At 39.0% G+C, this 17,385-nt stretch overlaps 1 long non-coding RNA gene across 1 annotated transcript; it reads right to left on the minus strand.

Annotated features, from left to right (window-relative positions):
• Positions 1-724: 724 nt before the first annotated feature.
• On the minus strand, positions 725-9,036 carry LOC134296591 (uncharacterized). Its single transcript, XR_010003386.1, has 2 exons — positions 8,384-9,036; positions 725-862 (listed from the first exon to the last, which is right to left on the minus strand). It is a non-coding gene; the product is annotated as an uncharacterized LOC134296591 (long non-coding RNA).
• Between the last annotated feature and the right edge of the window lie 8,349 nt (positions 9,037-17,385).

Here is a 17,385-nt window from a genome sequence, read left to right on the forward strand (position 1 = left end):
AGCATGATGTAATGGTTTGAGCTTGGACTACAACTCAAATTCTCACTTGGCCAGGAAACTCATTGGATGACCTTGGGCAAATAACTTTCTCTCCGCCTCAAGAAGGCAAAGGCACACTCCCTCAGAACAAATCTTCCCAAGAAAACCATATTACTTTGGTTTTTTAAAAAATTGTGTCAGAAGCTAATTAAGAACATACTGCAAGTCGCTTCTGGCATGAGAGAACAGCCATCTTTAAAGCCATTGCCCAGGGGACACCCAGATGTGTTACCATCCTGCTGGGGACTTCTCTCATGTCCTCGCATGGGAAGCTAGGGCTGACAGATGGGAGCTCACCCCACCTCATGGATTTGAACTGCTGACCTTCAGGTCAGCAGTTCAGTTGGCACAAAGGTTTAACCCATTGTGCCACCACGGCTCCTCAACTTTGTTGAAAAAGTGAAATAAATTTAAATTGATAATAATAATTTAGCGCAGGTCTCCTTAATCATTAGATAATTATTCCCATCATCGGGAAATGGTTATTCATGAAACTATGCATAAACCTTGTACCTTTTTTAAGTCATAGATATTCCTGAGACAACAAGGTTATATCATTCACGAAAGTATCAGTCATATCTGAACAGAATTTATGGAATGTTAGCTCAGGAAGCTTCAGCCAATCTACGAAGTCACAAATAGATTCCTTCTCTCTTTGAAACTATAAAGTATAAAGGAAGTAATAAATGTTTCAGAAATAGTTTTTATTGACTTTGATCAGGAAATGGATAATCCAATGGCATCTTGAGACAAATCTATATGAATTCACAAGGCCACATCATTTATCCCCAGGGTAGTTCAACAGCTAGTGTGCAGTTGTAATCTGGAATAGATGGAAAAGAGATTATGCAATACTTTGATACTATGCTTGAAAGATGTAACTTCAATAATTAACGATCACATTTATTTACAGTATTTATTTACAGTATTTATATTCCGCCCTTCTCACCCGAAGGGGACTCAGGGTGGATCACATTGCACATATAAGGCAAACATTCTATGCCATAACATAGAACAGAGACAGAGACAGAGACAGGTACGGATGGGACTCGAACTCATGACTCAGAGTGATTTGTTGCAGCTGGCTACTAACCAGCCTACGCCACTGCCTGCCACATTTGTGTGTAATGCTATGCTTAAGCATATTTCTTTTTATAATTTGATTTTTAAATAATGTACTATGCCAGTGAATCAAATCAAATCAAATATGTGTCCAGTTTGGTTCATCAAGTGATCTGCTATAGCTGACTTTTCTGACTGAATTAGTTTGCAGTGTCTTTCATAATATATGGTAGACATGCAGCTGTGGACAAGTCTACATAGGGACCACCAAACACAGTGCCCAGACACAAATCAAAGAGTATGAAAGGCCCTGCAGACTAATTCAGCCAGAGAAGTCAGCTATAGCAGAGCACTTGATGAACCAACCTGGACACAGAATATTATTGGAGAACACAGAAATGCTGGACCACTCTCACAACCACCATGTCAGACTACACAGAGAAGCCATTAAAATCCACAAGCATGTGGACAACCTCAACAGAAAGCAGGACACCATGAAAATGAACAAAATCTGGCTACCAGTATTAAAAAAACACCAGAATCAAGACAGTAAATAAAGAACACCACTCAAAAACGGAAATTTCAGACAGCAAGCAATCAGGTGCCAGTTAATACCTTGCAAATAAAGGATGCCCCTGGGCAACAACAGGTAGGCTTTGCAGCTGCAGGGCTATTCAATACTAATCAAGTTGGTTAATTTGTAACACTCACACCTGCTTCAGACACACAAGGGTTCTTTCTCCCACCCTGGACATTCCACAGATATCTACGCTCCACTTGCCTCATTTCCAACATACATCTGAGGATGCCTGCCATAGATGCAGGCGAAGCGTCAGGAGAGAATACTATTGGAATATGGCCATACAGCCCAAAACCTCACAGCAACCCAGTGATTCTGGCCATGAAAGCCTTCGATAATACAACTAAACTACCTCTTATATCATATGTGTTACCTTTGGGATAATCACATTAGCAACATAGCTACTCTTTAAAATAATATTGTTAAAATATAATAGGTAATATCATTAAATGTTTAGTGTAGCAAGTAATGTTTACTCATTATTTGTGCAAATATTTGAAAGATTGGAAATATTGTGTATCTGTAATTAGAATAAAAAATAAATAGCAATTAAAAGATTTCGAACTCTCATTTGGGGGTGGGGGGAAAGTGTCTCCTTGGACTTAAAATAACACAGGGGTGGTGAGTAAATTATTGGCAAAATGCTCACTCAAAATTTTTATAGGGTGTGTGAGGCACACCCTATAAACTCAGTGGTAAAATCAATTTCCACAGCAAGGTCCCCTGGGTAACCAAAACACTGAATTCTCCCCAACTTATAGGTAGATAACCTGATCAGAAGTGAGGCTGGCTCGTTGGCTAGATAGTCAGACTGTTGGCAATGTACAGTGCATCTACACTGTAGATTTAATGCAGTTTGACACCATTTCAACTGCCATGGTTCAATGCTATGAGATCCTGCAAGTCGTAGCTTTTCAAGATCTTCAGCCAAATAGTGCTGGTACCTCACCAAACCACAACCCCTATGATATACGGTACTATTGAGCCATGGCAGTAAAAGTGGTGTCAATGTGCATTATGCAGTGTAGATGCATCCTTACACCTGTATATAAGGCCTAAGTTGTGATTCTGGCAATTAATAGGTGACTTACACAGCTTCTCTTAATGAGGAGTCAGTAAGTTTCCCTTTGCCTTCTGTTTGCTCTTACTCAGCAGCATAGAAAGACAGAGGAACCCGTTTGGCTCCTCCAATTTGCCACATGCTGGACTGAAAGTTGCTGTAGTAGCTTTATAGAGCCATAGAATTCAAACCAATGAGCTTCTTACATCTGTAAACTGACCTGAGAGCCAGGGTAGTGTAGTAGTTTGCACACTGGACTACAAAACTAGATACCAAGGTTTAAATTCTGTTTGGCCATGAAAATCTACTGGGTGATGTTGATCAAGGCACGCTCTCAGAAGAAAGCAAAGACAACAAATGTTGTCAAGAAAAGCCCATTCTTTTCTCTAGGAATTTCTAGGTCCTTCAACGTGATTATATGGTCAACCTCCAGCAGGAACTGACTATTGATTAGCCCTGGAGAACTTGGAGATTCCTAGAAATAACAGTTTAATCAAATTAATGACACTATGTAATAAAATTTGAAAAAGTTTTTGTTCCTGGTTTAAAGTAGTGTTTCCTGTTTAATTGTGCAGTACTTACTTTGTTATACTCAAGAAACTTTTTTTTGTCTGCCACAAACTGTGGCCCCTAAGTTCTACATTATCTGCTTTGAATTGGATTACATGAGTCTACACTGCCAGATACCCCAGTTCAAAGCAGATAATTGGGATGTTATATGGCAGTGTAGAAGGGGCTTATTTTGAATTGGTTGAGACTGAGATGTTCATTGAAAACTAAAGCAAAATGTGCTGCAGGATGTCCGCAAAAAATAAAGTTTTTGCAATTTAATCAACTTTTTCATGTTTGTATTATAGAAACAATTAATAACATTTATAACCCAGCAACAAAAAATTATGTTACATAGTGTAACCAAATCTGTAAAATCAAACATGGAGGGCCAACTGTATATAAGATGTATGGATTTTTACAAGAGAAAAAAGGCATCTTCCATGGTTATATTTTAAAGGATATTCTCAGAAAAGGCCAAATGTTATTTCTTGTAAGCTCTTTATTACAGTTCTGCATTTGCTAACCAAGAGGAAGCAAAACACAAATCACTGAGTGCCACTTTCGGACACACACTGAGTCACGACTCTTTTTCACTATGTCACAGATGGCTTTTTGTATGTCCCTACCTATCAGAAGCAGGAAGGCTCTGTAGTCAACAAATCAACAGTCATGCTCAAAAGACAGTTAATTAGATGACCTCAACATCTGTTCTATAATAGGGTCACATGGATTAGTGGTCATGACTGGTGGCCAAGTTCTAAGTGTAAGAAAAGACTGCTTCTTTCTACCAATCAGCTTGAGATAAAGACAACCTTTGTTAGTTACTGTAATATACATGTATTGACATAAAAGAAAAACTAAAATAGCAGGGAAAGGTTTATTGAAAGCTGAGTAATGATGCCAATTATACCCTTTCTGTATCTTTGGCAGGGCATAACTCAGCTGATGCAATATATACTATACATATGGCACATTCACTTAATTTAGCCATAGGCTCAGATCCCAAAATAGACTCATAGAAGAGATTTAATAGTGAAACCTAGGTCCCATCTACACTGCCTATTTAATGCAGTTCAAAGCTAGCTTAAAACTGCAACAGCCAGAAAACAAACACTCACAAAAGCGTGCAAAAGAAAGCCCATCATGTGCACCAGTGCTCCATGATTAGTGTAATTCCCACCCAGGCCTCAAACTGGTTCCTGGATATCCTATATAATCATTTGAAAAGCTAAAACACTTTCTTCACATATAGATATTGAGTGCACAACATATTGAGCGCACTTCAAAAACATATTGAGTACACATTGCTGGTGAAGATTGGGTCAGACTGAATAAAATATGGCAGAAGTCTTTTAAGGTACTTTTAATGCTGGTGTGGGGTGGGATGGGGAAGCTCTTCCAGCTTCTACTGTGGTAGATTACTACCTTCCACAAGCTATGCTTTTTCCACTTTAGACGTCGTCATGCTGTTCCAAATGGTATGGTAGCAAAGCCTCAACTCACTTATTTGTCCTGGATGCTTGCCCACACTGTTGTGTAATTGTACTTTAAATGATGCAGCCTGACAGTGCACCCAACCCTTAATTGTCTAGTCCCCACCCTGTCTTCGACAAAACTGATAAATTGAGTAGGGGTCAGTTTAAACAGTATCTTCATCAGAGTTGTTTTTAACCTTGCAGTATTATGAAGTGCCCGAGTGAGGATGCCCCTTTAAAGGAAAAAAACATATATACCCCAAAATCTGTCCTCTAGCCATCTATTATTGTTATATTTATTTATATCCCAATTATTATATTTATTTATATCCGGATTGCTACACATGCCTCCAGTTTTCATCTAGAGCAATTACCAAATATAGTCACAAAAAGCTCATGGGAAAATAAAAACCAATTACAGTACTCTTAAAAGTGCTGTCACATTTCTTTCCTCCTCCTCTTCCTCCTTCCTTTTATAATGTACTGGAAGCATAATCAGATGTCAGTTCCCTATTAGAACAGGAGGGATGAAGGAAATGGCAGAAGTGTAGACATCAAGTGAGAAGAGAGTTTGAAAGAACCCCATTTCTTGAGAGTGGCAAAGAAACACTCCTGCACAAAGAAAATTTCATATGCAAAAATAAAATTGCCAGAGGACAGAATACCTCAGTGTACAGGCATAATAAAATGCAAAACGACTTAAAAGTGATTGCTAATTCATCTTCCTTCCATCTTATGTTCAGGCCAACTCTGATTTATTGCTACTGTACCCCAGGGTATTCTAGGCAAGATTTATCCAGAGGAGATTTGCTATGGTTTTCCTGAGGCTGAGAGAGTGCGACTTGCCTATCTACAGTCATCCAGTGGGTTTCCATGGCTGAGTTGGGATTCAAGGCTGAGTCTTCTAGACCAACCATCAGTTTATATCTGTTGCTGTCTGCTGGACTTCAGAGTTATATCTATATCTCTTTACACCAGTGGTGGAAATTCCATATTGGACAGCAGCTCCTACAACTTCTAAGCATTGTCTATGATGGCTAAGGCTGCTAGAAGTTTCAGTACAGCCACATCTGGAAGGCCATAATTTCCATCTCTGTTGTAGAAAGCAAGGCTGATTATAATCTAAAGATGTGTCCATTGCAAAAAGCTATCCCTCTCAAGTGGTTAAAAAACAACAAACCCCCCTCCTGTAATGATATATTTTGCATTGGGTGGCTAAACACAGTATTTTCCATAACAAATAACAGGAGACAGGAATAGTCATGAGGTTCGTGAGTAAAAACAGGGTTAATTTTTCTACAGTCTACATACCAGTCAGTAATCTCTAAAAAGTAAAGAGCACATTAATGGATAAAAAAGAAAAAAAAGTTCTCTTTATGTAGCAGAAGCCTTCCTTCCGTTGTGTTTATATAAAATAAGTACATAATCCTTTGTATTTACAAAGTGCATCATTTTGTTTACATAAAAGAAGCACATAACTACCTTTTACATAGAAATTGCACCAGAGTTTTAAAACATGTTCATTTCAGTAATAATGGTTGTTATGTCATCTGTCACCTTTCAATTATGTGGGGAGTTCCTGAAGTAAAAACATTTCAGATAGGTTTTTCAGCACTCACATTTCTCGGGAGTGGAAAAGAGTTGGCCTGAGAGAGCCAAGTGAAAGATCAACATGTATACTTGATCATTGGACTATGTGGAGCTCCAGTTTTCTTATCTTTAAAAATGGGAGACTCACGTGAAAAGCCCCAAAGAGCTCTTATGAATCCTGACATTTGCCACATAATTGAGAAATCAAACTAAAATTAGAAGAGTCACGGGTGCTTCAAATGCTCTGCTCTATTTATGTAACCAGGAAAAGGAAAAAGGCAATTACATCAATATAGTGGCTAGACAATTCAATAATGCTACATGTGGAAAGAGGTTCAGTGTAGACCAGGCATGGGCAAACTTTGGCCCTCTGGGTGTTTTGGACTTCAACTCCTATTTATTTATTTCCATCATTTCTATGCCGCCCTTCTCACCTGAAGGGACTCAGGGCGGCTCACAATCTGGCAAGATTCAATGCCAATATACAGTACAAAAAGATAAAACATAATCAATTAAAACAGTTAAACAATTTAACAGAGTATAATAAATAAATTTAAAACAATACAGTATAAAATACTTGAACCATTCATTTGTCCACGAGACCATGCACATAAACCTTAATCCGGACCGAGTTGAAGCCAACAGAATTCACTCATTAAACGCTTGCTCACAAAGCCAGGTCAATCCCTAACAGCCAGTAGGTTGTTAGGAATTGTGGGAGCTGAAGTCCAAAACACCTGGAGGGCCTAAGTATGCCCATACCTGGTCTAGGCACAACCCAAGTGAGCCACAGCATAATCAGATTTACTCCTCTCAGGTGTCTGGTCCATATTTATGTCTAGTAGTAAATGTATTGATTAACCATTAGGCCATATCACAGTATCAAAAAGGCTTGATAAAATATGACTATACACGATATAGTAAGTTAAAAAAAACACTTATAACAATACAGTAAATAGATATGATAAAACTGAATATATACATCACGTTTCCGTATCACCCCTACAATTTACTCCGATCAGCCCCACATATGTGGTTCTCTGATGTATTGCTTTGCTTAAAAACAAAGCTGTTTTATATGTTACTTTTGGGTCTTGGCCACACATAAGTATGGGATTCCCAATGCATTGTCTCTTTGATATATGAACCAAGTTACAAGTCTCTCACCTTCTGGTACAATTTACAATCAAATAATATGTGTGCTATATCCTCAATTTCAGGTACTGTGCAGATACAAATCCGTTCATTATAAGGGATGCTGCTACATTTATGTCTAGTTTTCTTTCGTTTTACATAGGCCACTCTTCTATTTGACCAGTGAACTCTAGAGTTTGATGCCCTGTATTCCTGAAGCATAATGTAGCAAGTATATTAAAACAAACCCTGAGCAAACACAAGCCACTGTTTTCAGACAATAAAGGCATAACTTCAAACCAGTCTAAAAATGAACTCAGATCATAAAATATTTTGAAAAATTCAAACATTGTAATGCATCACCATATCAACACAGCTATATGTGCTTCTGTCATGCAAACCTCACCAACATACGTATGTACCGATAATAATAATAATAATACGTTGCCAAAGGCTTTCATCATCAGAATCACAGGGTTGCTGTGAGTTTTCCGGGCTGTATAGCCCGTAAATAAATAAATAAAAAACACACTCAGAAAACAGAGGAATTCCAGACAGGAAACAATCAGGGCCAGTTAATACCTCCTAACAAAGAATTTCCCCAGGCAGCAATCAGCCAGGCAATGAAGCTACAAGGCTTTTCAATGCTAATCAAGGTGATCAATTGTAACATGCACACTTGCTTTAAGTATACATAAGTTCTTTCTCCCACCCTGGACCCTCCATAGATATATAAACCCCACTTGCCTAGTTTCCAACAAACCTCACCACCTCTGAGGATGCCTGCCATAGATGTGGGTGAAACGTCAGGAGAGAATGCTTCTGGAACATGGCTATACAGCCTGGGAAACTCACAGCAACCCAATAATGAATATATGCGATCTGGCTTACATAAACTACTTTTTCTTTGTTTAATAAAACATTTCTTCGAGAGGTGTTTCCTCCTTCACCTCCTTTCATTAGGCCTCCCCTTCTTCTGAGTGCTTTACCCCCGTTGCTAGGCAACTCCGCCTCCTTGCCCCCGCCTTTCAGTAAACACCGCCAGGTCGCTAGGCGACGCGGCGGGTGAGGCCGCGCGCCCAAAGCCCCGAATCTGCCACCCGCATGACATCACTCCCCTTCCTTTGGAAACCTATAAATAGAAGGAGGGGATTAGTGCGCGTGCGCAGAGGGTTTCCGCGGTCACAGCGATGAGTCATAGCCTAAGAGAGAGAAACAGACGTTCCTGGCCACGCCCCTTGGTGATGACTCATCAGAGTTCGAAACTCTCCGCTTTGAGCCGAAGAAAAGGAAGCCGGAAGAACGAGGAGACCTTGCGGATTTCCGTACTGCCGCCCGCATAGAAAGTTCTCGGCTCGACCGACCGCGTCGAGGCGAAGTTTTCAAATCTTCCTATTCCACGATAATGATTTTTTATTTCTTTGTTTGGAGTCGATGCCCACCCGCTGTCAAGGACGGAGAGCCCTGGCCTGATGACGTCGGCTTCCCGGCATACCGATGACGTATCAGCGTCGAGAAGGGGCGGGGAAAGCATGGAATGTTCATCGGAGTCCCATGCGCGCCTTCTTAAAGAGACACTGACCCATTTTTCCAAAGAAGTGCAGAACTAGAGGGGAGTTAGGAGCCCTATCAATTAAAGCTCCTAATGTGTATATATAAGGACAATATTTTCATAATATTTGTAAGGTCTATAAGAGAGACAGTGTGGTTTCAGCCATGGAAACCCAATGGGCAAGTCACACTCTCTCAGCCTCCAAGGAAAGGAAAATCTCCTTTGAACAACACTTTGTCAAGAAGACCCCATGGTAGGGTTACCATAAGTTGGAAACTACTTAAAAGACACACAAATCACACATAACAGCGCCTCAGTTCTCATTTTATTTGGTTTTCTTTAAGCAAGCATATTTGTAATGATCATAAATCAGAAAACAAATGATATTTCCCCATTTCTTAACATTTTCATACTCTTAGATGGAAAACTGTACAGCATCACTTGGACCGTATAGTATGCCATTGTGGCACTTTCTCTTTTATTTACAACTGGCTTTGGTATCCAGCAATGCTTGGGTAGGGTCATTGGGAAGGATAAATATACGAATTATTCATTGTTTTGGGATTTTAAGAATAGACACATTAGTTATGTATTCCAAGTTTGGCCCAGTTTCATCATCATTGGGATTCTTAGTGTAGATCCAGCCTTGGAGTCACATACATATACAATACTACTTTCTTCCCACTTTTGTGTAATGGGTAAAGTATTGTTTACTTTTGGGAGGGAGGTAATGATGTAAAATAGCTCATTAGGACATTTTTGGTTCCAAAAATTTAGGCCATTTTCTATTTTAGTTGGATTTTTTAAAAACACACTAAAAGTAACAAAATGCGATTAGCAATAAAATGTGTCATTTTCAAACTGAATTACTTGTCCTATCCCTGAAAAGGCAAGTTCTTGCCATGAGGTACTTTTTAAAAAATGTTTCATTGTGTAACTCCCCAGGCTATGGAAATGTGAAGCACTAAGGCCCCTTCTAAACAGTGATATAAAGTTCAGATGATCTGCTTTGAATTGGATTATATGACAGTGCTGACTCATATAATCCAATTCAAATCAAATAATGTGGATTATCTGCTTTGTTAATCTGGATTATATGACAGTGTAGAGATGGCCTAAATTTTCCAATATTCTATCTCCTTTGTCCAGTTTTGCAAGTTCCACAGTTCTTAGAATTTCACTGTCCTGTTAGTTGCTTGTTTATGAATATTTGTATGTGAATGGTTCTTTATAAATGAAAAGATGAAAGCTGAATCACTTGTTTCCTTCTCATATCTCATTCTGGTCACATTCATATTGTAGATTATATGTTTTGCTGGCCTGACTTTTCCTAAGAAACCGCAGGCTCCCATCTAGGATGACCCTAGGAGTCCTTAGAAAGAGTAATGACTAGACTTGTTAACGTTTATATCTATTTTTAGTCACTATGCTACATCATGTTTTGTATTTACTTCTAACCAGATCATTTTGAATCTCTGTAATGGTGTCTGTTCCCAGGGGCAGTTGGGGATGACCCCCAGGCCCCATCTACACTGTCATATAACCCAGTTTCTGAATCCAGATTATCTGCTTTAAACTGGATTATGTGGCAGTGTAGATTCATATAATCCAGTTCTAAGCAGGTAATCTGGATTCAGAAACAGAATGATATGACAGTGTAGATGCAGTCTCAGAATCACTTTTATCTCTGAAACATTTGAAAATTTGAATTTGAAAGTTTGCACTCTGTTTTGTGAAATGTTGGTTGGCCTATGGAATCTGAAATTTTTACTGCCTTGTTTTTGGTATGGAAAATTCAACTTCAGAAACAAGATCCTTTTTATATAATATCTGGTTGAGATTTTTGTTCTCTGAAGATACATTTCCTCCAACTGCTTGTAATACACTAAAGTCATCAGATTCCATCTGATCTTGGATGCTAAGCAGTGCCAGTGCTGGTTAGTACTTGTATGGGAGACCACTAAGGAATACCAAGTGCTGTAGGCTATATTTCAGAAGAAGGAATTGGCAAAATCACCTCTAAGTATTCCTTGCCTAAGAAAACCCTGGGCAATCACCGGGATTGTCATAAGAAGACAGGCTGCTTGAAGGCATCTATTGACTTAATTTAACTGATACATTGCTTTCAATTATTTCTAGATTATTATTTTTATTTCTATATATATCTTGTCCTTTCCCAAAGTCGAGCCTGAACAACAAACATATTGTTCAAGACCTACATGATCCGGGTGCTAATTGTCTTATGGACAGATTCTGAAACTATCTTTCCCTATATTTCTGGTTCCTCCCTATAATGGGATATGTATTTCAACTAAGGAGGCTAATCCAATTTACGTCTGGTTTTTATTTTAAAAAATTTCAAATCAACCATTTGTTCTTTACTTCTCTATCCGAGCAGCCCTAAATGCAACCCAAAACCACCAGAATAAGTCTTAATTTAGGTGTCTGCTACAGTTTTGTTCATTTTACCTTAATATAACAAAATGCAGACATTCTTAGCATCTATCTGTTTGTTTCCACTCTACTTTTACTTTGTTTTTGTTTACTGTCTAGTCTAGCGAAGATGTCCAGGGAATTCGAAAGGTTGCCCTAACAACGGTGTTGTTCTCATAAGGATTTTGATGTTTCAACTGTTAACAACTTTATTAAAACTGGGAAAGTGAGCCTTCCTATTGTTGGACTACATCTTCTGTCTTGGGATGCATCTACACCAGGCATGGGCAAACTTCGGCCCTCCAGATGTTTTGGACTTCAACTCCCACAATTCCTAAAAGCCTACCAGCTGTTAGGAATTGTGGAAGGTGAAGTCCAAAACACTTGGAGGGCCGAAGTTTGCCCATGCCTGAATTCTACACTGTAGAATTAATGCAATTCGACAACATTAACTGCCATGGCTGAAAGCTATTGAACCCTGAGATTTGTAGTTTCCTGAGGCACCAGCATACTTTGTCAAAGAACGCTAAGGATGTTATAATACCATAACTTGCAGAATTCCATAGCACTGGAATGGGCTGGGCTGTGGCGCAGGCTGTTGAGCAACCAGCTGCAACAAATCACTCTGACCAAGAGGTCATGAGTTCGAGGCCAGCTCGGAGCCCCGTGTTTGTCTTGTCTTTGTTCTATGTTAAGGCATTGAATGTTTGCCTTATATGTGTAATGTGATCCGCCCTAAGTCCCCTTCGGGGTGAGAAGGGCGGAATATAAATACTGTAAATAAATAAATAAATAAATTGAGTTATGGTTGTTAACGTGGTATCAATATGTATTATTTTTACAGTGTAGTTGCACCCTTAGGAAGTATTGGCAGTGCTAGTTATGGCTCATGATGGTTTGCACCCAACACCATCTGGTGCATCACATTTTCTCTATCTCAGCTTAATACCCTGTTTCCCCTAATATAAGACATCCCCAGAAAATAAGACCTAGTAGAGGTTTTGCTGAATTGCTAAATATAAGGCTTCCCCTGAAAGTAAGACCTAGCAAAGTTTTTGCTTGGAAGCATGCCCGCCGAACAGAACACAAGAGCATGCAGGATTGGTAAATATACGTACCATAAAGTGTTGTACATGGAAATTTTGGTAGTAACAAGAAATTCTTGATAGGATTCACAGTTTGTCTGGTTATGCTGGTTTATGATGACAACTACTGTAGAGTATATAATAAATGTTCATTTTTTTGTTCAACAATAAATGTGAATTCTTCTTCATGGAAAAATAAGACATCCCCTGAAAATAAGAACTAGAGCATCTTTGGGAGCAAAAATTAATATAAGACACTGTCTTATTTTCGGGGAAACATGGTATATATATATATGCCTTGAATTGTGGTGGTGCAATGGGTTAAACACTTGTGCTGGCTGAACTGCTGACCTAAAGGTTGGTGGTTTGAATCTGCGAGACGGGGTGAGCTCTCATCTGTCATCCCCAGCTTCCCATGCGGGACATGAGGGAAGTCTCCCAGCAAGGATAGTAACACATCCAGGAGTCCCCTGGGTAACATCCTTGCAGATGGCCAATTCTCTTACAGTGGAAGCAACTTGTTTGCTGCTGACACAATAATTTTTTTTAAATCTTTTGAAGACCATTCAAATGAAGTGTTATTGATGTACATAACCACACAGCAAAGTAGAGGCATGTGTTTGGAAAATGCGCCCAGCAATGACGAAGCAGAGAACAGTCAACCGTAATCTGTCGGGACAATATCAAGAATCACATTGGGACTAGGTGTATAACCACACTGCTTGTTCATCTATTATGGTTTAACGTCACACCTTTATATACTGTGTAATGGAGTATCAATGAGTCACCTGCATCCATGCTATGGCTTACACTTCTCAGACATTTTCGTGAGCTCAGTTCTTCTCAAAAACAAAGCACTCACATTCTTTGTTGACAGTTTTTTTTTAAAAAAAGAAGAGCTTTTGATTCTTTTTTCTAACCATGCAGAAAGCAGTGGATAGTGGATACTCAGTTTCATACTACAAAAATGCCAATCAGGGGGCATGCTCTGCACATTGCCCATCTTTTGGTCACAGCATTGGACTATTTTATTGGATTTGATCCATTTATTTATATGCTGCCATTCTTCTGGATTAGGAGCCAAGGGGTCTCACAAAAGACAGAATTCAATTATTATTTTTTTAAAAATAATTTTATTCAGAAAAAACTAATACAAAATTTACAAAAAGATGTATAAAGCAAGAATACAAACCATCTGACAAAGAGAAAAGAATACAAAGAGCAAAAAAAGTAGAAATACATTTTCCTAATATAAAAAGCACACTACAACCACAAAACATTGACGGCGTACAGATTTAAAATACCTGATCTAAGGGATTTATGTTATGTGCCTGGTGGTTTGTTTTCTGCAGTTTTCCATACCCATTAAAAGGTGAAAAAAACAATACATCCTTTCCCCATAAGATGATACTCTACAATAGTGAAGATCAGACCTCATCTTTCCTTTTTTTATTGTGTCAGAAGAAACTTGGGAACATACTGCAAGTCACTTCTGGTGTGAGAGAATTGGCAGTCTATAGAGACGTTGCCCAGGGAACGCCAGGATATGTTAACTGGGTGGCTTCTCTCATGTCTCCGCAAGCTAGAGCTGACAGATGGGAGCTCACCCCATCTCGCGGATTCGAACTTGCAACCTTCAGGTGAGCAACCCAACCTTCAGGTCAGCAGGTCAGCCGGCACAAGGGTTTAACTCATTGTGAATAAGTTCCAATTTTTCTTAAAATTGATTAGAGAGCTCTCCTTAGTCAACAACGTGAATTTGCTAGGACCAGATGTAATTGCGGCCAGTATTTCTGCACCCATTTGCCTGACCACTACATATGGTAAAATGTACCTAAGTTTCCCCAACATTTTCTACAATCACTAAAGATACTTTTATACATCTTAGGCCCCATCTACACTGCCATAGAAAACCCAGGTTATCTGCTTTGAACTGGACTTTACAAAAGTGTAGATCCAGCCTTAGAATGCCTTTCTGGTGCCAAATACAATCTATACATCATCTTATAAAAGTTTTCTTTCAAGTCATTACTCAATGAAAAAGTCATTTTTTTGGTCCAGACCCTTTCTCTTTGTTCTATCTGTATTTGTTTACCAAAGTTTTGCGCCCACTTAACCATACAATTCTTCACCTGTTCCTCCTCCATTTAATATTTCAGTGATCTCCTTATAAAATTATTATAAAAATTGGAGTCTGCCTTTATTTTATTATACCAAAGGTAGACATCAATCCCGAATTGCAGACCCTCTCCTTATTGTAATACTAGTTCATTTCTCAGAACAACCAGTTCTTCAGACATAAACAGCATGCAAGCTTGGGAGACCAGTTACTCCTCTTTTCTTATCTTGTAGTACTTTAAAGCTGATCCTGGGTCCCTTTTCTTGCCATATAAATGTTGACAAAGCTTCTTGCCGTTGTCTAAATGGAATGTTGTTCATTATAATTGGTAAAGTTTGAAACAAGAGCAACAGCTTAGGTACTGTTATACTGTAACCTTTATAGCTGAAATTCTACTAAAAATGGAAAGCTGTAGCCCCTTCCATTGATACAGATCTCTATTAACATATTTCCATATTGTATCATAATTGTCCTTGAACAATTTAAGAGTTTTTGGTAGAAATATTAATACCCAGATATTTTTGTATAACTCGAAAGACCTAGTTTCTCAAATAAGATTTTCTGTTCTGCTTTTGTTAAATTCTTGGTCAGCATCGTTGTTTTTTCCTTATTAATTTAAAATCCTGATAACTTTTAATATTCTTTAAAAATAGGATTCAAACTCACACTTGTATACAGAAGATACAATTCAATTCTAAAACACAATTAAAATAATCACTTGAACTGGGAAGTCATTGGATCAAATTGTCATTTAACCTTATTCACAATGTACCCTATTTCTTAATTTTAATATGCACTTGGAATCATAAAATCATAGAGTTGGAAGAGACCTCATCGGCCCTCCAGTCCAACCCCTGCCAAGAAGCAGCAAAATTGCATTCAAAGCACCCCCAATAGATGGCTTGAAAGCCTCCAAAGAAGGAGCCTCCACCACACTCCAGGGCAGAGAGTTCCACTGCTGAACAGCTCTCACAATCAGCTCTTCCTAATGTTCAGGTGGAATCTCCTTTCCTGTAGTTTGAAGCCATTGTTCCGCGTCCTAGTCTCCAGGGAAGCAGAAAACAAGCTTGCTCCCTCCTCCCTATGACTCCCCCTCACATATCACATGGCTATCATGTCTCCTCTCAGCCTTCTCTTCTGCAGGCTAAACATGCCCAGTTCTTTAAGCCACTCCTCATAGGGCTTGTTCTCCAGACCCTTGATCATTTTAGTTGCCCTCCTCTGAACACATTCCAGCTTGTCAACATCTCCCTTCAATTGCAATGCCCAGAATTGGACACAGTATTCCAGGTGTGATCTGACCAAGGCAGAATAGAGGGGTAGCATGTCTTCCATGGATCTAGACACTAGACTCCTATTTATGCAGGCCAAGATCCCATTGGCTTTTTTAGCTGCTACGACTAGACTTAACGTCAGGGTAAATCCTTTACCTTTACCTTATACACATAGTCTGAATGTAATTTGATACACAGTATTTTTAAGGATTTTGTACATGATACAAAGTGTATCAATTGGACCATCAGAAAGCAAAGGTCTCACTATCTCAGCCACCCATGTGAATCCTTTGGAAGGATTTCAGATTCCCTGATAAGGGATGCTCAACCTATATTTTAATATCCAAGGCAGAATACAGCTAAAACAATTTCCGGTTTGGTTTGAAACAAATCAAACCACTTAAAAACCAGACATATGCAAAACGTATCAAGCAAATTAAGTCACTGAGAACAGTGGGTTGCTGTGAGCTTTCTAGGTTCCAGAAGCATTCTCTCCTGACATTTTGCCCATATCTATGGCAAGCATCCTCATACCTCGCAACCTCTGAGGATGCCTGCCGTAGATAAGGGTGAAACATCATGAGAGAATGCTTCTGGAACATGGCCATACAGCCTGGAAACCTCACAGCAACCCAGTGATTACAGCCATGAAAGCCTTCAACAACTCACTGAGAACAATTAAAAAAATATGGCCTCATACAGACCCAAACTATCTATTCAAACAGAGAAGGCTAAAGGCCCTCTAAAATTGCAACCCCCATAAACTGATAGCATCTTTATCACATTCTTCAAGGAGTTTCAGGGAGCTTCCCTCCTTTTATCATCCCAACAACCTTGTGAGGTAGATAATATAGATATGAGACACTGATTTGTTTTGAGACACATAAAGTGCTTCTGGCTCTGATGATTTGACCCTTCTTCCATCTCTTTAGTTTTCAGCCCAACAGTCACTCTACCACTTGGACTGTTATAACCCACATTACTTAATAACACTATTAATAAATAATGTTATGTATTCCATTTATTCCTAAAGGCTTTTTCAAAAATAAGTTTGAGTTAGAAAGAAGGAGCCACTGGTAGGAAAATTCCACATACTAAAAAGCAGAAAATGAGTTAAGTAAGCATCCAAGTATTACCCAAAAATATGTATAACTCTCATCGTTCTGTGTGGTTCCCAACTGCAAATGTTGTTCCTCGGAAGTTATCTTTGGAACCAGGGGCATCGGTCTGAAATACAGCCCCTCACTCACCTTAAGGTCGAGATGATGCTGTTATTTCATATTTAGATCATGGCTAGTGAAGAATTATAGGGCGCATATTAGTCACCTCTGATTATGACTTCGTATGCCCACCCAATTTAGTAACAGCAGTTGGTTTCTTGCTGTGGGGAGCAACAGAGAATGAGATTATTAGCAGAGGTTCTGGGATAA

The sequence above is a fragment of the Anolis carolinensis genome, chromosome 1 (genome assembly GCF_035594765.1).
Source record: "Anolis carolinensis isolate JA03-04 chromosome 1, rAnoCar3.1.pri, whole genome shotgun sequence".
NCBI classification, from domain to species: Eukaryota; Metazoa; Chordata; class Lepidosauria; order Squamata; family Dactyloidae; genus Anolis; species Anolis carolinensis.